At 39.5% G+C, this 20657-nt stretch overlaps 21 pseudogenes; all 21 read right to left on the reverse strand.

Moving 5' to 3' along the window:
- Positions 1–416: 416 nt before the first annotated feature.
- On the reverse strand, positions 417–535 carry LOC114769827 (uncharacterized; annotated as a pseudogene).
- A 1362-nt stretch (positions 536–1897) lies between these two features.
- On the reverse strand, positions 1898–2016 carry LOC114769828 (uncharacterized; annotated as a pseudogene).
- A 1912-nt stretch (positions 2017–3928) lies between these two features.
- Positions 3929–4047, reverse strand: LOC114769831 (uncharacterized; annotated as a pseudogene).
- A 161-nt stretch (positions 4048–4208) lies between these two features.
- LOC114769816 (uncharacterized) lies at positions 4209–4327 on the reverse strand (annotated as a pseudogene).
- Positions 4328–4767: 440 nt separating this feature from the next.
- On the reverse strand, positions 4768–4886 carry LOC114769837 (uncharacterized; annotated as a pseudogene).
- An 804-nt stretch (positions 4887–5690) lies between these two features.
- Positions 5691–5809, reverse strand: LOC114769822 (uncharacterized; annotated as a pseudogene).
- Positions 5810–6610: 801 nt separating this feature from the next.
- Positions 6611–6729, reverse strand: LOC114769834 (uncharacterized; annotated as a pseudogene).
- A 161-nt stretch (positions 6730–6890) lies between these two features.
- On the reverse strand, positions 6891–7009 carry LOC114769836 (uncharacterized; annotated as a pseudogene).
- Positions 7010–7169: 160 nt separating this feature from the next.
- Positions 7170–7288, reverse strand: LOC114769823 (uncharacterized; annotated as a pseudogene).
- Positions 7289–8087: 799 nt separating this feature from the next.
- LOC114769825 (uncharacterized) lies at positions 8088–8206 on the reverse strand (annotated as a pseudogene).
- Positions 8207–9359: 1153 nt separating this feature from the next.
- LOC114769818 (uncharacterized) lies at positions 9360–9478 on the reverse strand (annotated as a pseudogene).
- Positions 9479–9918: 440 nt separating this feature from the next.
- Positions 9919–10037, reverse strand: LOC114769796 (uncharacterized; annotated as a pseudogene).
- Positions 10038–11755: 1718 nt separating this feature from the next.
- Positions 11756–11874, reverse strand: LOC114769832 (uncharacterized; annotated as a pseudogene).
- A 161-nt stretch (positions 11875–12035) lies between these two features.
- Positions 12036–12154, reverse strand: LOC114769830 (uncharacterized; annotated as a pseudogene).
- A 515-nt stretch (positions 12155–12669) lies between these two features.
- On the reverse strand, positions 12670–12788 carry LOC114769819 (uncharacterized; annotated as a pseudogene).
- A 161-nt stretch (positions 12789–12949) lies between these two features.
- Positions 12950–13068, reverse strand: LOC114769826 (uncharacterized; annotated as a pseudogene).
- A 161-nt stretch (positions 13069–13229) lies between these two features.
- On the reverse strand, positions 13230–13348 carry LOC114769829 (uncharacterized; annotated as a pseudogene).
- Positions 13349–14140: 792 nt separating this feature from the next.
- On the reverse strand, positions 14141–14259 carry LOC114769820 (uncharacterized; annotated as a pseudogene).
- Positions 14260–14419: 160 nt separating this feature from the next.
- LOC114769833 (uncharacterized) lies at positions 14420–14538 on the reverse strand (annotated as a pseudogene).
- A 161-nt stretch (positions 14539–14699) lies between these two features.
- LOC114769835 (uncharacterized) lies at positions 14700–14818 on the reverse strand (annotated as a pseudogene).
- Positions 14819–15333: 515 nt separating this feature from the next.
- On the reverse strand, positions 15334–15452 carry LOC114769821 (uncharacterized; annotated as a pseudogene).
- Between the last annotated feature and the right edge of the window lie 5205 nt (positions 15453–20657).

The raw sequence follows: 20657 nt of genomic DNA on the forward strand, positions 1-20657 counted from the left end.
AAAAAAAAAAAAAAAAGAAAAAAAGAAAAGAGACGGGAAAACATATCAAAGAAAGAAAATACCCCTTAACATACTTTAACAAAAGGTAACAAAGTGATGTAAATACTTTCATTTTAAAAGTTTTACAATAGTTAAAGCTTACAGCACCTGGTATTCCTACTTAGTCTCTTTTATCCAAGTACTAACCAGGCCCAAGCCTTCTTAGCTTCTGAGATGAGACAAGAATGGGCATTCTTCAGCTGGTTTGTCCGTACACAAACTCTGCTTGAAAATCTTGAACTTTAAACCAAAGGGGCTTGAACACATATCAAAGAGTGAAAACTCCCGCTTTACTGTCAAATTATGATGGAGAAAAGGCAAAAAAAGCTAACAAAGCCATGTAAATACTTTCGTTTTAAAAGTTTTTCAATAGTTAAAGCTTACAGCACCTGGTATTCCCAGGTAGTCTCCCATCCAAGTACTAACCAGGCCCAAGCCTTCTTAGCTTCTGAGATCAAACAAGATTGGGCATTCTTCAGCTGGTTTGTCCGTACACAAACTCTGCTTGAAAATCTTGAACTTTAAACCAAAGGGGCTTGAACACATATCAAAGAGTGAAAACTCCCGCTTTACTGTCAAATTATGATGGAGAAAAGGCAAAAAGTTGGAGTGGTAAGCTTTTATTTGCAATACAACAAATAAAGTGCACACCTTCTAGAGGCAATGCAATACTGGGTCGATGAATGGAGCGGATGGAGCAGGCCCTATTGCCGACTCCCTGTTCTAAAAATCCGCTTAATATGACATTTCAGATATTAAATTGACATCAGGGTGCGTAGCACCTGAAGGCCGAGGGCTGGAAAACCCCACCTAATCGATTCAGCTCCAAGCCTGTGAATGATCGTTGTAGAGCACACACAGACAAAAAAACCTGAAGAGAAGTTTAAAAAAAAAAAAAAAAAAAAAGAAAAAAGGCGGGAAAACATATCAAAGAAAGAAAATACCCCTTAACTTACTTTAAAAAAAGGTAACAAAGTGATGTAAATACTTTCATTTTAAAAGTTTTACAATACTTAAAGCTTACAGCACCTGGCATTCCTACTTAGTCTCCCATCCAAGTACTAACCAGGCCCAAGCCTTCTTAGCTTCTGAGATCAGACAAGAATGGGCATTCTTCAGCTGGTTTGTCTGTACACAAACTCTGCTTGAAAATCTTTAACTTTTAACCAAAAGGGGCTTGAACACATATCAAAGAGTGAAAACTCACGCTTTACTGTCAAATTATGATGGAGAAAAGGCAAAAAAAGCTAACATAGCCATGTAAATACTTTCATTTTAAAAGTTTTTCAATAGTTAAAGCATACAGCACCTGGTATTCCCAGGTAGTCTCCCATCCAAGTACTAACCAGGCCTAAGCCTTCTTAGCTTCTGAGATCAAACAAGATTGGGCATTCTTCAGCTGGTTTGTCCGTACACAAACTTCTGCTTGAAAATCTTGAACTTTAAACCAAAAGGGCTTTGAAAACATTATAAAGTACGAAAACTCCCGCTTTACTGTCAAATTATGATGGAGAAAAGGCAAAAAAAGCTAACAAAGCCATGTAAATACTTTCATTTTAAAAGTTTTTCAATAGTTAAAGCTTACAGCTCCCGGTATTCCCAGGTAGTTTCCCATCCAAGTACTAACCAGGCCCAAGCCTTCTTAGCTTCTGAGATCAGACAAGAATGGGCATTCTTCAGCTGGTTTGTCCAAACGCAAACTCTGCTTGAAAATCTTGAACTTTAAACCAAAGGAGCTTGAACACATATCAAAGAGTGAAAACTTCCGCTTTACTGTCAAATTATGATGGAGAAAAGGCAAAAAAAAGCTAACAAAGCCATGTAAATACTTTCATTTTAAAAGTTTTTCAATAGTTAAAGCTTACAGCACCTGGTATTCCCAGGTAGTCTCCCATCCAAGTACTAACCAGGCCCAAGCCTTCTTAGCTTCTGAGATCAAACAAGATTGGGCATTCTTCAGCTGGTTTGTCCGTACACAAACTCTGCTTGAAAATCTTGAACTTTAAACCAAAGGGGCTTGAACACATATCAAAGAGTGAAAACTCCCGCTTTACTGTCAAATTATGATGGAGAAAAGGCAAAAAAAGCTAACAAAGCCATGTAAATACTTTCGTTTTAAAAGTTTTTCAATAGTTAAAGCTTACAGCACCTGGTATTCCCAGGTAGGCTCCATCCAAGTACTAACCAGGCCCAAGCCTTCTTAGCTTCTGAGATCAAACAAGATTGGGCATTCTTCAGCTGGTTTGTCCGTACACAAACTCTGCTTGAAAATCTTGAACTTTAAACCAAAAGGGCTTTGAAAACATTATAAAGTGCGAAAACTCCCGCTTTACTGTCAAATTATGATGGAGAAAAGGCAAAAAAAGCTAACCAAGCCATGTAAATACTTTCATTTTAAAAGTTTTTCAATAGTTAAAGCTTACAGCACCTGGTATTCCCAGGTAGTCTCCCATCCAAGTACTAACCAGGCCCAAGCCCTTCTTGGCTTCTGAGATCAGACAAGAATGCGCATTCTTCAGCTGGTTTGTCCGTACACAAACTCTGCTTGAAAATCTTGAACTTTAAACCAAAAGGGCTTTGAAAACATTATAAAGTGCTAGAACTCCCTCTTTACTGTCAAATTATGATGGAGAAAAGGCAAAAAAAGCTAACAAAGCCATGTAAATACTTTCATTTTAAAAGTTTTTCAATAGTTAAAGCTTACAGCACCTGGTATTCCCAGGTAGTCTCCCATCCAAGTACTAACCAGGCCCAAGCCTTCTTAGCTTCTGCGATCAGACAAGATTGGGCATTCTTCAGCTGGTTTGTCCGTACACAAACTCTGCTTGAAAATCTTGAACTTTAAACCAAAGGGGCTTGAACACATTATAAAGTGCGAAAACTCCCGCTTTACTGTCAAATTATGATGGAGAAAAGGCAAAAAAAGCTAACAAAGCCATATAAATACTTTCATTTTAAAAGTTTTTCAATAGTTAAAGCTTACAGCACCTGGTATCCCCAGGTAGTCTCCAATCCAAGTACTAACCAGGCCCAAGCCTTCTTAGCTTCTGAGATCAGACAAGATTGGGCATTCTTCAGCTGGTTTGTCCGTACACAAACTCTGCTTGAAAATCTTGAACTTTAAACCAAAGGGCTTTGAAACATTATAAAGTGCAAAACTCCCGCTTTACTGTCAAATTATGATGGAGAAAAGGCAAAAAGTTGGAGTGGTAAGCTTTTATTTGCAATACAACAAATGAAGTGCACACCTTCTAGAGGCAATGCAATACTGGGTCGATGAATGGAGCGGATGGAGCAGGCCCTATTGCCGACTCCCTGTTCTAAAAATCCGCTTAATATGACATATCAGATATTAAATTGACATCAGGGTGCGTAGCACCTGAAGGCCGAGGGCTGGAAAACCCCACCTAATCGATTCAGCTCCAAGCCTGTGAATGATCGTTGTAGAGCACACACAGACAAAAAAACCTGAAGAGAAGTTTAAAAAAAAAAAAAAAAAAAAAAAAAGGCGGGAAAACATATCAAAGAAAGAAAATACCCCTTAACTTACTTAAAAAAAGGTAACAAAGTGATGTAAATACTTTCATTTTAACAGTTTAACAATAGTTAAAGCTTACAGCACCTGGCATTCCCACGTAGTCTCCCATCCAAATACTAACCAGGCCCAGGCCTTCTTAGCTTCTGAGATCAGACAAGATTGGGCAATCTTCAGCTGGCATGTCTGTAAGCAAACTCTGCTTGAAAATCTTGGACTTTAAACAAAAGGGCTTTGAAAACATTATAAAGTGTGAAAACTCCCGCTTTACTGTCAAATTATGATGGAGAAAAGGCAAAAAAAGCTAACAAAGCCATGTAAATACTTTCATTTTAAAAGTTTTTCAATAGTTAAAGCATACAGCACTTGGTATTCCCAGGTAGTCTCCCATCCAAGTACTAACCAGGCCCAAGCCTTCTTAGCTTCTGAGATCAGACAAGATTGGGCATTCTTTAGCTGGTTTGTCCGTACACAAACTCTGCTTGAAAATCTTGAACTTTAAACCAAAAGGGCTTAGAAAACATTATAAAGTGCGAAAGCTCCCGCTTTACTGTCAAATTATGATGGAGAAAAGGCAAAAAAAGCTAACAAAGCCATGTAAATACTTTCATTTTAAAAGTTTTTCAATAGTTAAAGCTTACAGCACCTGGTATTCCCAGGTAGTCTCCCATCTAAGTACTAACCAGGCCCAAGCCTTCTTAGCTTCTGAGATCAGACAAGATTGGGCAATCTTCAGCTGGCATGTCTGTAAGCAAACTCTGCTTGAAAATCTTGGACTTTAAACAAAAGGGCTTTGAAAACATTATAAAGTGCGAAAACTCCCGCTTTACTGTCAAATTATGATGGAGAAAAGGCAAAAAAAGCTAACAAAGCCATGTAAATACTTTCATTTTAAAAGTTTTTCAATAGTTAAAGCATACAGCACTTGGTATTCCCAGTTAGTCTCCCATCCAAGTACTAACCAGGCCCAAGCCTTCTTAGCTTCTGAGATCAGACAAGATTGGGCATTCTTTAGCTGGTTTGTCCGTACACAAACTCTGCTTGAAAATCTTGAACTTTAAACCAAAAGGGCTTAGAAAACATTATAAAGTGCGAAAACTCCCGCTTTACTGTCAAATTATGATGGAGAAAATGCAAAAAAAGCTAACAAAGCCATGTAAATACTTTCATTTTAAAAGTTTTTCAATAGTTAAAGCTTACAGCACCTGGTATTCCCAGGTGGTCTCCCATCCAAGTACTAACCAGGCCCAAGCCTTCTTAGCTTCTGAGATCAGACAAGATTGGGCATTCTTCAGCTGGTTTGTCCGTACACAAACTCTGCTTGAAAATCTTGAACTTTAAACCAAAGGGGCTTGAACACATATCAAAGAGTGAAAACTCCCGCTTTACTGTCAAATTATGATGGAGAAAAGGCAAAAAGTTGGAGTGGTAAGCTTTTATTTGCAATACAACAAATAAAGTGCTTACCTTCTAGAGGCAATGCAATACTGGGTCGATGAATGGAGCGGATGGAGCAGGCCCTATTGCCGACTCCCTGTTCTAAAAATCCGCTTAATATGACATATCAGATATTAAATTGACATCAGGGTGCGTAGCACCTGAAGGCCGAGGGCTGGAAAACCCCACCTAATCGATTCAGCTCCAAGCCTGTGAATGATCGTTGTAGAGCACACACAGACAAAGAAACCTGAAGAGAAGTTTAAAAAAAAAAAAAAAAAAAAAAGAAAAAAGGCGGGAAAACATATCAAAGAAAGAAAATACCCCTTAACTTACTTTAAAAAAAGGTGACAAAGTGATGTAAATACTTTCATTTTAAAAGTTTTACAATAGTTAAAGCTTACAGCACCTGGTATTCCTACTTAGTCTCTTTTATCCAAGTACTAACCAGGCCCAAGCCTTCTTAGCTTCTGAGATCAGACAAGAATGGGCATTCTTCAGCTGGTTTGTCCGTACACAAACTCTGCTTGAAAATCTTGAACTTTAAACCAAAGGGGCTTGAACACATATCAAAGAGTGGAAAACTCCCGCTTTACTGTCAAATTATGATGGAGAAAAGGCAAAAAAAGCTAACAAAGCCATGTAAATACTTTCATTTTAAAAGTTTTTCAATAGTTAAAGCTTACAGCACCTGGTATTCCCAGGTAGTCTCCCATCCAAGTACTAACCAGGCCCAAGCCTTCTTAGCTTCTGAGATCAGACAAGATTGGGCATTCTTCAGCTGGTTTGTCCGTACACAAACTCTGCTTGAAAATCTTGAACTTTAAACCAAAGGGGCTTGAACACATATCAAAGAGTGAAAACTCCCGCTTTACTGTCAAATTATGATGGAGAAAAGGCAAAAAGTTGGAGTGGTAAGCTTTTATTTGCAATACAACAAATAAAGTGCACACCTTCTAGAGGCAATGCAATACTGGGTCGATGAATGGAGCGGATGGAGCAGGCCCTATTGCCGACTCCCTGTTCTAAAAATCCGCTTAATATGACATATCAGATATTAAATTGACATCAGGGTGCGTAGCACCTGAAGGCCGAGGGCTGGAAAATCCCACCTAATCGATTCAGCTCCAAGCCTGTGAATGATCGTTGTAGAGCACACACAGACAAAGAAACCTGAAGAGAAGTTTAAAAAAAAAAAAAAAAAAAAAAAGAAAAAAGGCGGGAAAACATATCAAAGAAAGAAAATACCCCTTAACTTACTTTAAAAAAAGGTAACAAAGTGATGTAAATACTTTCATTTTAAAAGTTTTACAATAGTTAAAGCTTACAGCACCTGGCATTCCACTTAGTCTCCCATCCAAGTACTAACCAGGCCCAAGCCTTCTTAGCTTCTGAGATCAGACAAGATTGGGCAATCTTCAGCTGGCATGTCTGTAAGCAAACTCTGCTTGAAAATCTTGGACTTTAAACAAAAGGGCTTTGAAAACATTATAAAGTGTGAAAACTCCCGCTTTACTGTCAAATTATGATGGAGAAAAGGCAAAAAAAGCTAACAAAGCCATGTAAATACTTTCATTTTAAAAGTTTTTCAATAGTTAAAGCATACAGCACTTGGTATTCCCAGGTAGTCTCCCATCCAAGTACTAACCAGGCCCAAGCCTTCTTAGCTTCTGAGATCAGACAAGATTGGGCATTCTTCAGCTGGTTTGTCCGTACACAAACTCTGCTTGAAAATCTTGAACTTTAAACCAAAAGGGCTTAGAAAACATTATAAAGTGCGAAAACTCCCGCTTTACTGTCAAATTATGATGGAGAAAAGGCAAAAAAAGCTAACAAAGCCATGTAAATACTTTCATTTTAAAAGTTTTTCAATAGTTAAAGCTTACAGCACCTGGTATTCCCAGGTAGTCTCCCATCCAAGTACTAACCAGGCCCAAGCCTTCTTAGCTTCTGAGATCAGACAAGATTGGGCAATCTTCAGCTGGCATGTCTGTAAGCAAACTCTGCTTGAAAATCTTGGACTTTAAACAAAAGGGCTTTGAAAACATTATAAAGTGCGAAAACTCCCGCTTTACTGTCAAATTATGATGGAGAAAAGGCAAAAAAAGCTAACAAAGCCATGTAAATACTTTCATTTTAAAAGTTTTTCAATAGTTAAAGCTTACAGCACCTGGTATTCCCAGGTAGTCTCCCATCCAAGTACTAACCAGGCCCAAGCCTTCTTAGCTTCTGAGATCAGACAAGATTGGGCATTCTTCAGCTGGTTTGTCCGTACACAAACTCTGCTTGAAAATCTTGAACTTTAAACCAAAGGGGCTTGAACACATATCAAAGAGTGAAAACTCCCGCTTTACTGTCAAATTATGATGGAGAAAAGGCAAAAAGTTGGAGTGGTAAGCTTTTATTTGCAATACAACAAATAAAGTGCTTACCTTCTAGAGGCAATGCAATACTGGGTCGATGAATGGAGCGGATGGAGCAGGCCCTATTGCCGACTCCCTGTTCTAAAAATCCGCTTAATATGACATATCAGATATTAAATTGACATCAGGGTGCGTAGCACCTGAAGGCCGAGGGCTGGAAAATCCCCACCTAATCGATTCAGCTCCAAGCCTGTGAATGATCGTTGTAGAGCACACACAGACAAAGAAACCTGAAGAGAAGTTTAAAAAAAAAAAAAAAAAAAAGAAAAAAGGCGGGAAAACATATCAAAGAAAGAAAATACCCCTTAACTTACTTAAAAAAAGGTAACAAAGTGATGTAAATACTTTCATTTTAAAAGTTTAACAATAGTTAAAGCTTACAGCACCTGGCATTCCCACGTAGTCTCCCATCCAAGTACTAACCAGGCCCAAGCCTTCTTAGCTTCTGAGATCAGACAAGAATGGGCATTCTTCAGCTGGTTTGTCCGTACACAAACTCTGCTTGAAAATCTTGAACTTTAAACCAAAGGGGCTTGAACACATATCAAAGAGTGAAAACTCCCGCTTTACTGTCAAATTATGATGGAGAAAAGGCAAAAAAAGCTAACAAAGCCATGTAAATACTTTCATTTTAAAAGTTTTTCAATAGTTAAAGCTTACAGCACCTGGTATTCCCAGGTAGTCTCCCATCCAAGTACTAACCAGGCCCAAGCCTTCTTAGCTTCTGAGATCAGACAAGATTGGGCATTCTTCAGCTGGTTTGTCCGTACACAAACTCTGCTTGAAAATCTTGAACTTTAAACCAAAGGGGCTTGAACACATATCAAAGAGTGAAAACTCCCGCTTTACTGTCAAATTATGATGGAGAAAAGGCAAAAAGTTGGAGTGGTAAGCTTTTATTTGCAATACAACAAATAAAGTGCACACCTTCTAGAGGCAATGCAATACTGGGTCGATGAATGGAGCGGATGGAGCAGGCCCTATTGCCGACTCCCTGTTCTAAAAATCCGCTTAATATGACATATCAGATATTAAATTGACATCAGGGTGCGTAGCACCTGAAGGCCGAGGGCTGGAAAATCCCACCTAATCGATTCAGCTCCAAGCCTGTGAATGATCGTTGTAGAGCACACACAGACAAAGAAACCTGAAGAGAAGTTAAAAAAAAAAAAAAAAAAAGAAAAAAGGCGGGAAAACATATCAAAGAAAGAAAATACCCCTTAACTTACTTTAAAAAAGGTAACAAAGTGATGTAAATACTTTCATTTTAAAAGTTTACAATAGTTAAAGCTTACAGCACCTGGCATTCCTACTTAGTCTCCCATCCAAGTACTAACCAGGCCCAAGCCTTCTTAGCTTCTGAGATCAGACAAGAATGGGCATTCTTCAGCTGGTTTGTCCGTACACAAACTCTGCTTGAAAATCTTGAACTTTAAACCAAAGGGGCTTGAACACATATCAAAGAGTGAAAACTCCCGCTTTACTGTCAAATTATGATGGAGAAAAGGCAAAAAGTTGGAGTGGTAAGCTTTTATTTGCAATACAACAAATAAAGTGCACACCTTCTAGAGGCAATGCAATACTGGGTCGATGAATGGAGCGGATGGAGCAGGCCCTATTGCCGACTCCCTGTTCTAAAAATCCGCTTAATATGACATATCAGATATTAAATTGACATCAGGGTGCGTAGCACCTGAAGGCCGAGGGCTGGAAAATCCCACCTAATCGATTCAGCTCCAAGCCTGTGAATGATCGTTGTAGAGCACACACAGACAAAGAAACCTGAAGAGAAGTTAAAAAAAAAAAAAAAAAAAAGAAAAAAGGCGGGAAAACATATCAAAGAAAGAAAATACCCCTTAACTTACTTAAAAAAAGGTAACAAAGTGATGTTAGACTTTTAAATTGAAAGTATTTACAATAGTTAAAGCTTACAGCACCTGGCATTCCCACGTAGTCTCCCATCCAAGTACTAACCAGGCCCAAGCCTTCTTAGCTTCTGAGATCAGACAAGATTGGGCAATCTTCAGCTGGCATGTCTGTAAGCAAACTCTGCTTGAAAATCTTGGACTTTAAACAAAAGGGCTTTGAAAACATTATAAAGTGCGAAAACTCCCGCTTTACTGTCAAATTATGATGGAGAAAAGGCAAAAAAAGCTAACAAAGCCATGTAAATACTTTCATTTTAAAAGTTTTTCAATAGTTAAAGCATACAGCACTTGGTATTCCCAGGTAGTCTCCCATCCAAGTACTAACCAGGCCCAAGCCTTCTTAGCTTCTGAGATCAGACAAGCTTGGGCATTCTTTAGCTGGTTTGTCCATACACAAACTCTGCTTGAAAATCTTGAACTTTAAACCAAAAGGGCTTAGAAAACATTATAAAGTGCGAAAACTCCCGCTTTACTGTCAAATTATGATGGAGAAAAGGCAAAAAAAGCTAACAAAGCCATGTAAATACTTTCATTTTAAAAGTTTTTCAATAGTTAAAGCTTACAGCACCTGGTATTCCCAGGTGGTCTCCCATCCAAGTACTAACCAGGCCCAAGCCTTCTTAGCTTCTGAGATCAGACAAGATTTGGCATTCTTCAGCTGGTTTGTCCGTACACAAACTCTGCTTGAAAATCTTGAACTTTAAACCAAAGAGGCTTGAACACATATCAAAGAGTGAAAACTCCCGCTTTACTGTCAAATTATGATGGAGAAAAGGCAAAAAGTTGGAGTGGTAAGCTTTTATTTGCAATACAAAAAATAAAGTGCACACCTTCTAGAGGCAATGCAATACTGGGTCGATGAATGGAGCGGATGGAGCAGGCCCTATTGCCGACTCCCTGTTCTAAAAATCCGCTTAATATGACATATCAGATATTAAATTGACATCAGGGTGCGTAGCACCTGAAGGCCGAGGGCTGGAAAATCCCCACCTAATCGATTCAGCTCCAAGCCTGTGAATGATCGTTGTAGAGCACACACAGACAAAGAAACCTGAAGAGAAGTTTAAAAAAAAAAAAAAAAAAAAAAGAAAAAGGCGGGAAAACATATCAAAGAAAGAAAATACCCCTTAACTTACTTTAAAAAAAGGTAACAAAGTGATGTAAATACTTTCATTTTAAAAGTTTTACAATAGTTAAAGCTTACAGCACCTGGCATTCCTACTTAGTCTCCCATCCAAGTACTAACCAGGCCCAAGCCTTCTTAGCTTCTGAGATCAGACAAGATTGGGCAATCTTCAGCTGTCATGTCTGTAAGCAAACTCTGCTTGAAAATCTTGGACTTTAAACCAAAAGGGCTTTGAAAACATTATAAAGTGCGAAAACTCCCGCTTTACTGTCAAATTATGATGGAGAAAAGACAAAAAAGCTAACAAAGCCATGTAAATACTTTCATTTTAAAAGTTTTTCAATAATTAAAGCTTACAGCACCTGGTATTCCCAGGTAGTCTCCCATCCAAGTACTAACCAGGCCGAAGCCTTCTTAGCCTTCTGAGATCAGACAAGATTGGGCATTCTTCAGCTGGTTTGTCCGTACACAAACTCTGCTTGAAAATCTTGAACTTTAAACCAAAGGGGCTTGAACACATATCAAAGAGTGAAAACTCCCGCTTTACTGTCAAATTATGATGGAGAAAAGGCAAAAAGTTGGAGTGGTAAGCTTTTATTTGCAATACAACAAATAAAGTGCACACCTTCTAGAGGCAATGCAATACTGGGTCGATGAATGGAGCGGATGGAGCAGGCCCTATTGCCGACTCCCTGTTCTAAAAATCCGCTTAATATGACATATCAGATATTAAATTGACATCAGGGTGCGTAGCACCTGAAGGCCGAGGGCTGGAAAACCCCACCTAATCGATTCAGCTCCAAGCCTGTGAATGATCGTTGTAGAGCACACACAGACAAAGAAACCTGAAGAGAAGTTTAAAAAAAAAAAAAAAAAAGAAAAAAGGCGGGAAAACATATCAAAGAAAGAAAATACCCCTTAACTTACTTTAAAAAAAGGTAACAAAGTGATGTAAATACTTTCATTTTAAAAGTTTTACAATAGTTAAAGCTTACAGCACCTGGCATTCCTACTTAGTCTCCCATCCAAGTACTAACCAGGCCCAAGCCTTCTTAGCTTCTGAGATCAGACAAGATTGGGCAATCTTCAGCTGGCATGTCTGTAAGCAAACTCTGCTTGAAAATCTTGGACTTTAAACAAAAGGGCTTTGAAAACATTATAAAGTGCGAAAACTCCCGCTTTACTGTCAAATTATGATGGAGAAAAGGCAAAAAAAGCTAACAAAGCCATGTAAATACTTTCATTTTAAAAGTTTTTCAATAGGTAAAGCATACAGCACTTGGTATTCCCAGGTAGTCTCCCATCCAAGTACTAACCAGGCCCAAGCCTTCTTAGCTTCTGAGATCAGACAAGATTGGGCATTCTTTAGCTGGTTTGTCCGTACACAAACTCTGCTTGAAAATCTTGAACTTTAAACCAAAAGGGCTTAGAAAACATTATAAAGTGCGAAAACTCCCGCTTTACTGTCAAATTATGATGGAGAAAAGGCAAAAAAAGCTAACAAAGCCATGTAAATACTTTCATTTTAAAAGTTTTTCAATAGTTAAAGCTTACAGCACCTGGTATTCCCAGGTGGTCTCCCATCCAAGTACTAACCAGGCGCAAGCCTTCTTAGCTTCTGAGATCAGATAAGATTTGGCATTCTTCAGCTGGTTTGTCCGTACACAAACTCTGCTTGAAAATCTTGAACTTTAAACCAAAGAGGCTTGAACACATATCAAAGAGTGAAAACTCCCGCTTTACTGTCAAATTATGATGGAGAAAAGGCAAAAAGTTGTAGTGGTAAGCTTTTATTTGCAATACAAAAAATAAAGTGCACACCTTCTAGAGGCAATGCAATACTGGGTCGATGAATGGAGCGGATGGAGCAGGCCCTATTGCCGACTCCCTGTTCTAAAAATCCGCTTAATATGACATATCAGATATTACATTGACATCAGGGTGCGTAGCACCTGAAGGCCGAGGGCTGGAAAATCCCACCTAATCGATTCAGCTCCAAGCCTGTGAATGATCGTTGTAGAGCACACACAGACAAAGAAACCTGAAGAGAAGTTTAAAAAAAAAAAAAAAAAGAAAAAAGGCGGGAAAACATATCAAAGAAAGAAAATACCCCTTAACTTACTTAAAAAAGGTAACAAAGTGATGTAAATACTTTCATTTTAAAAGTTTAACAATAGTTAAAGCTTACAGCACCTGGCATTCCCACGTAGTCTCCCATCCAAGTACTAACCAGGCCCAAGCCTTCTTAGCTTCTGAGATCAGACAAGATTGGGCAATCTTCAGCTGGCATGTCTGTAAGCAAACTCTGCTTGAAAATCTTGGACTTTAAACAAAAGGGCTTTGAAAACATTATAAAGTGCGAAAACTCCCACTTTACTGTCAAATTATGATGGAGAAAAGGCAAAAAAAGCTAACAAAAGCCATGTAAATACTTTCATTTTAAAAGTTTTTCAATAGTTAAAGCATACAGCACCTGGTATTCCCAGGTAGTCTCCCATTCAAGTACTAACCAGGCCCAAGCCTTCTTAGCTTCTGAGATCAGACAAGATTGGGCATTCTTTAGCTGGTTTGTCCGTACACAAACTCTGCTTGAAAATCTTGAACTTTAAACCAAAAGGGCTTAGAAAACATTACAAAGTGCGAAAACTCTCGCTTTACTGTCAAATTATGATGGAGAAAAGGCAAAAAAAGCTAACAAAGCCATGGAAATACTTTCATTTTAAAAGTTTTTCAATAGTTTAAGCTTACAGCACCTGGTATTCCCAGGTAGTCTCCCATCCAAGTACTAACCAGGCCCAAGCCTTCTTAGCTTCTGAGATCAAACAAGATTGGGCATTCTTCAGCTGGTTTGTCCGTACACAAACTCTACTTGAAAATCTTGAACTTTAAACCAAAGAGGCTTGAACACATATCAAAGAGTGAAAACTCCCGCTTTACTGTCAAATTATGATGGAGAAAAGGCAAAAAAAGCTAACAAAGCCATGGAAATACTTTCATTTTAAAAGTTTTTCAATAGTTTAAGCTTACAGCACCTGGTATTCCCAGGTAGTCTCCCATCCAAGTACTAACCAGGCCGAAGCCTTCTTACCTTCTGAGATCAGACAAGATTGGGCATTCTTCAGCTGGTTTGTCCGTACACAAACTCTGCTTGAAAATCTTGAACTTTAAACCAAAGGGGCTTGAACACATATCAAAGAGTGAAAACTCCCGCTTTACTGTCAAATTATGATGGAGAAAAGGCAAAAAGTTGGAGTGGTAAGCTTTTATTTGCAATACAACAAATAAAGTGCACACCTTCTAGAGGCAATGCAATACTGGGTCGATGAATGGAGCGGATGGAGCAGGCCCTATTGCCGACTCCCTGTTCTAAAAATCCGCTTAATATGACATATCAGATATTAAATTGACATCAGGGTGCGTAGCACCTGAAGGCCGAGGGCTGGAAAACCCCACCTAATCGATTCAGCTCCAAGCCTGTGAATGATCGTTGTAGAGCACACACAGACAAAGAAACCTGAAGAGAAGTTTAAAAAAAAAAAAAGAAAAAAGGCGGGAAAACATATCAAAGAAAGAAAATACCCCTTAACTTACTTTAAAAAAAGGTAACAAAGTGATGTAAATACTTTCATTTTAAAAGTTTAACAATAGTTAAAGCTTACAGCACCTGGCATTCCCACGTAGTCTCCCATCCAAGTACTAACCAGGCCCAAGCCTTCTTAGCTTCTGAGATCAGACAAGATTGGGCAATCTTCAGCTGGCATGTCTGTAAGCAAACTCTGCTTGAAAATCTTGGACTTTAAGCAAAAGGGCTTTGAAAACATTATAAAGTGTGAAAACTCCCGCTTTACTGTCAAATTATGATGGAGAAAAGGCAAAAAAAGCTAACAAAGCCATGTAAATACTTTCATTTTAAAAGTTTTTCAATAGTTAAAGCATACAGCACTTGGTATTCCCAGGTAGTCTCCCATCCAAGTACTAACCAGGCCCAAGCCTTCTTAGCTTCTGAGATCAGACAAGATTGGGCATTCTTTAGCTGGTTTGTCCGTACACAAACTCTGCTTGAAAATCTTGAACTTTAAACCAAAAGGGCTTAGAAAACATTATAAAGTGCGAAAGCTCCCGCTTTACTGTCAAATTATGATGGAGAAAAGGCAAAAAAAGCTAACAAAGCCATGTAAATACTTTCATTTTAAAAGTTTTTCAATAGTTAAAGCTTACAGCACCTGGTATTCCCAGGTGGTCTCCCATCCAAGTACTAACCAGGCCCAAGCCTTCTTAGCTTCTGAGATCAGATAAGATTTGGCATTCTTCAGCTGGTTTGTCCGTACACAAACTCTGCTTGAAAATCTTGAACTTTAAACCAAAGAGGCTTGAACACATATCAAAGAGTGAAAACTCCCGCTTTACTGTCAAATTATGATGGAGAAAAGGCAAAAAGTTGGAGTGGTAAGCTTTTATTTGCAATACAACAAATAAAGTGCACACCTTCTAGAGGCAATGCAATACTGGGTCGATGAATGGAGCGGATGGAGCAGGCCCTATTGCCGACTCCCTGTTCTAAAAATCCGCTTAATATGACATATCAGATATTACATTGACATCAGGGTGCGTAGCACCTGAAGGCCGAGGGCTGGAAAATCCCACCTAATCGATTCAGCTCCAAGCCTGTGAATGATCGTTGTAGAGCACACACAGACAAAGAAACCTGAAGAGAAGTTTAAAAAAAAAAAAAAAAGAAAAAAGGCGGGAAAACATATCAAAGAAAGAAAATACCCCTTAACTTACTTAAAAAAAGGTAACAAAGTGATGTAAATACTTTCATTTTAAAAGTCTAACAATAGTTAAAGCTTACAGCACCTGGCATTCCCACGTAGTCTCCCATCCAAGTACTAACCAGGCCCAAGCCTTCTTAGCTTCTGAGATCAGACAAGATTGGGCAATCTTCAGCTGGCATGTCTGTAAGCAAACTCTGCTTGAAAATCTTGGACTTTAAACAAAAGGGCTTTGAAAACATTATAAAGTGCGAAAACTCCCGCTTTACTGTCAAATTATGATGGAGAAAAGGCAAAAAAAAGCTAACAAAGCCATGTAAATACTTTCATTTTAAAAGTTTTTCAATAGTTAAAGCATACAGCACTTGGTATTCCCAGGAAGTCTCCCATCCAAGTACTAACCAGGCCCAAGCCTTCTTAGCTTCTGAGATCAGACAAGCTTGGGCATTCTTTAGCTGGTTTGTCCATACACAAACTCTGCTTGAAAATCTTGAACTTTAAACCAAAAGGGCTTTGAAAACATTATAAAGTGCGAAAACTCCCGCTTTACTGTCAAATTATGATGGAGAAAAGACAAAAAAAGCTAACAAAGCCATGTAAATACTTTCATTTTAAAAGTTTTTCAATAATTAAAGCTTACAGCACCTGGTATTCCCAGGTAGTCTCCCATCCAAGTACTAACCAGGCCGAAGCCTTCTTACCTTCTGAGATCAGACAAGATTGGGCATTCTTCAGCTGGTTTGTCCGTACACAAACTCTGCTTGAAAATCTTGAACTTTAAACCAAAGGGGCTTGAACACATATCAAAGAGTGAAAACTCCCGCTTTACTGTCAAATTATGATGGAGAAAAGGCAAAAAGTTGGAGTGGTAAGCTTTTATTTGCAATACAACAAATAAAGTGCACACCTTCTAGAGGCAATGCAATACTGGGTCGATGAATGGAGCGGATGGAGCAGGCCCTATTGCCGACTCCCTGTTCTAAAAATCCGCTTAATATGACATATCAGATATTAAATTGACATCAGGGTGCGTAGCACCTGAAGGCCGAGGGCTGGAAAACCCCACCTAATCGATTCAGCTCAAAGCCTGTGAATGATCGTTGTAGAGCACACACAGACAAAGAAACCTGAAGAGAAGTTTAAAAAAAAAAAAAAAAAGAAAAAAGGCGGGAAAACATATCAAAGAAAGAAAATACAACAACAACAACATTTATTTCTTATATAGCCCAAAATCACATACAGTATGTCTCAATGGGCTTTGACAGGCCCTACAGTTGACCCCCCCCACACTTGACCCTTCTGCACACAAGGAAAAACTCCACACAAAAAAACTCTAGGGAGAGAGAAAAAAAAGAAAGGAAGAAACCTTGGGAAGGAGTGATACAGAGAGGGACCCCCTTCCAGGGTAGAGTGAGCCTGCAAACGGTGTCAGTGCAGGGTTGGATATGATATAATAATAAGTCCTACGGTTGTAGGGTTGGAGAAGTCCAGGATGTATTAAGTGTCATGGTCTAGATAAGGTGTCTGTAACGATGTTACTGGTCCATTTGAAGATCCCTGGAGCTGTAGTTGTAATGGTGGTGGTGGCTGTGGTGACCCTCTGGTTTGTTTCATGTTTTGTCCTTGTAAAGCAGTTGTCAGGAACCAGGATTTATTTGCTGGTCTGATCACTGGGGTCTGCCAGTAGTCTGGGTGCTTGATTCCGTGTCTCGGAGAAAAACAAACAGAAGCAGCGGCAGACGGTTGCACTGTACGACCGATACTGAAATATGTGGTTATAGTGGTATATTGGTGCTACAGTGGCCCGGTACCCTAACTAGGACAGCCTAACTGGTGAATTTAACTTTGTCTGTGTCTAACAGGGGGACTCTGTGATCAACTGGACTTTATAATTGACACTGCGTCAAAATCAAGTGAAATGAGGGTCTAGGACTTTAGCAAAAAGCCAGAGAAAACAGATAGGTTTTGAGATTGGATTTAAACTCTGAGACTGTGTCTGAATCCCGGACACTGACAGGCAAGCTGTTCCACAACTGCGGAGCTCTATAGGAGAAGGATCTGCTCCCAGCTGTGACCTTCTGCACCTTTGGTATCAGTAGTGACCCCGCACCCATTGATCGAAGGGGGCGTGGCGGTTCGTAAGGAACCAAAAGTTCACTCAGGTACTGTGGGGCAAGACCATTTAGAGCTTTATAGGTTAAAAGTAGGATTTTGTAGTCAATCCTAAATTTGATGGGTAACCAGTGCAGTGATTGTAAGACTGGGGTGATGTGGTCAAATTTCCTGGTTCTGGTTAGAATTCTGGCTGCAGCATTCTGTACTAGCTGGAGTTTACTCATGCACCTACTAGAGCATCCAGACAATAATGCATTGCAGTAATCTAACCTTGATGTAATAAATGCATGGACCAACTTTTCTGCATCATGCATTGAAATGATATTTCTTATTTTCGCAATATTTCTAAGGTGAAAGAATGCTATTCTAGTGACATTATCTACGTGCGAACTGAATGAGAGACCTGCATCAATGATGACACCTAGATCCTTCAATTCAATACTCGGTGAGATAGAAAGGATATCCAGGGTTATTGTGTAGTCAGCCAGTTTATGCCTGGCTGCTTGAGGCCCGATTACAAGCGCTTCTGTCTTGTCAGGGTTTAACAGGAGAAAGTTGGTGAGCATCCACTGTCTAATGTCCTTCAGACAATTCTCTATTTTGTTCAGCTGCTGCCTCTGGTCTGGCATTGCTGACAGATACAGCTGTGTGTCGTCAGCGTAGCAATGAAAGCTAATACCATGTTTGCGGATGACGTCGCCTAAAGGTAACATGTATAGAGAAAAAAGTAACGGACCTAGGACAGAACCTTGTGGAACACCAAATTCTACTTTACTGTGTGAAGACGAAACACCATTGATGTCCACAAACTGATATCGGTTGGTCAAATATGATCTGAACCATTCAAGGGCTGTTCCCTTAATCCCGATAACATTCTCTAACCTGGCAAGGAGAATAGCGTGATCAATAGTGTCAAACGCTGCACTCAGATCAAGCAGGACAAGCAGCGAGATGCGCCCCTGATCAGAGGCCAACAGCAGGTCATTAACCACTTTAACCAGCGCTGTCTCAGTGCTACTATGAGGTCTAAATCCTGATTGATATACTTCGTGGATATTGTTACAGTCTAGGTATGTGCTCAGCTGCTGGGCTACAACTTTTTCTAAGATTTTTGATATGAACGGAAGGTTGGATATCGGTCTATAATTTGACAGCTGACTGCGATCAAGATCCGGCTTTTTAATCAGGGGTGTAATGACTGCTACCTTGAACGAACTTGGTATGTGGCCGGTGCTAAGCGACGAGTTATCAATTTTGAGGATAGAATTTATAACATTGGGTGCTATTTGCTTAAGGAGTCTTGTTGGAATCGGATCCAAAGCGCAAGTACATTGATTTGATGATGAGATTAATTTGATTAATTCATGCTCTTTAATAGGGTTGAATCGTTCTAATCGGTGGTCAATTAGAAGATTATTTTCCATGGAAATATCGGCGGAGCTATTTGTTGTGCTTTTAATCTTCTCTCTATTTGCGACAATTTTCGTATTAAAGAAATTCATAAAATCATCGCTACTATGATTATATTGAGTGGTCGCATCCGTTTCTGTCTTATTCCTGGTTAGTTTGGCTATAGTTTTAAACAGGAATCCGGGATTATTTTTGTTTTTGTCTATTAACGAGGACAGATACGTTGATCGAGCCGCGCTAAGTGCCTTCTTATAGTTAAGTAGGCTCTCCTTCCACGCTATTCGGAATATGTTTAATTTACTTAGACGCCATTTGCGTTCTAATTTCCGTGCGGTGTTCTTAAGCGAGCGCGTGTGATCATTATACCAAGGAATTAAGTTTTTATCTCTTACTATCTTCCTTTTGAGGGGAGCGACTATATCTAACGTACTACGCAGTGTTAATTCTAGACATTTGGTCGCTTGGTCAAGTTCAGCGGGGTCTGACGGTGAGTTTATCAGCGTTGATAAATCTGGTAAGGTATTAATAAACCTCTGTGCCGTACTTGATGTAATTGTCCGTTTGTCTCTATAACAACGGGGATTGAGTTTGTTGTGTCTGAGACATATTTTAAAAGCGATGAGGAAATGATCTGAGACCATTTCAGATTGCGGAAGAGTAACTATATTTTCTATATTTAAACCGAAGGTCAACACAAGATCGAGCGTGTGACCACCTTCGTGAGTAGGTCCTGTTACATGTTGGTTAACTCCAACTGAGTCTAATAAAGACAGGAATGCTGTTCTTAGTGAGTCTTCTGATTTATCACAGTGGATGTCAAAGTTGCCGACAATTAGGGCTTTATCCACAGATACAACTAAGTTGGAGACAAAATCTGTAAATTCACTAAGAAACTCAGAATAAGGTCCAGGGGGTCTATAAATAATAATCAATGGAATGAATTTAGGATTTTTATTTTGTGAGACTACATGAGTTATATTGGTATGTAGAATCTCAAAAGAGTTAAATCCTTGTCCGGGTTTATAAGTAATACCGAGGTTATCCTTATAAATTACTGCGACGCCACCTCCTCTTCCAGTTAAGCGAGGTTGGTGTACATAGCTGTATCCAGGAGGACTAGACTCGTTCAATGCTACAAATTCGTTTTGTTTTAACCAAGTTTCGGTCAGGCACAGTACATCGAACCCCTGATCTGTAATCATTTCATTGACAATGAGCGTTTTAGGTGTAAGGGATCTAACATTTAATAATCCTATTCTTATGTCGGGGGTGCTGGTGGTACGTTCAGAAGGAGTGATAGTAACGGGTAGTAAGTTCCCGAAACAGACACCCCGTCCAGTCCGTGGAATAGACACAGTGTCAGCATATTTATGAGTTTTATTAATGTTTCTTGTATAATCTCTTGTTTTAATAGAGCGATGTAAAGACACAGTGTCAATATTGTACACGCTGGGTGGCGGCTCTACGCAAATGGCAGATGCTCGGTTTAGCCGGTCTGTCTGCTGCCTGGTCTCGGCTCTGGCGAGTCAGTTTTGTTTTTTGGTTCTAAGACTATGAGCCAATTTTTTAGACAACTGAGTGGCACCCGCCCAGTTGGGGTGGATGCCGTCTCGCCCAAAAAGACCAGGCTTCCCCCTAAATGTTGGCCAGTTAATAATAAAGCCCACTTTATTTTTTGGACACCACTCCGACAACCAGCGATTTATATCGAGGAGCAGCTACAGGTCTCGTCGCTACGCCGAAACTGCGGTAATGGGCCAGAGCAGATTACTGTATCCGACATCGTTTTAGCCAGTTCAAGCATCTCTATAAAATTATCTTTAGTTATTTCCGACTGGCGTAGCCGGACGTCGTTAGCGCCGACGTGAATCG

Source organism: Denticeps clupeoides, chromosome 19, assembly GCF_900700375.1.
Source record: "Denticeps clupeoides chromosome 19, fDenClu1.1, whole genome shotgun sequence".
Lineage (NCBI taxonomy): Eukaryota > Metazoa > Chordata > Actinopteri > Clupeiformes > Denticipitidae > Denticeps > Denticeps clupeoides.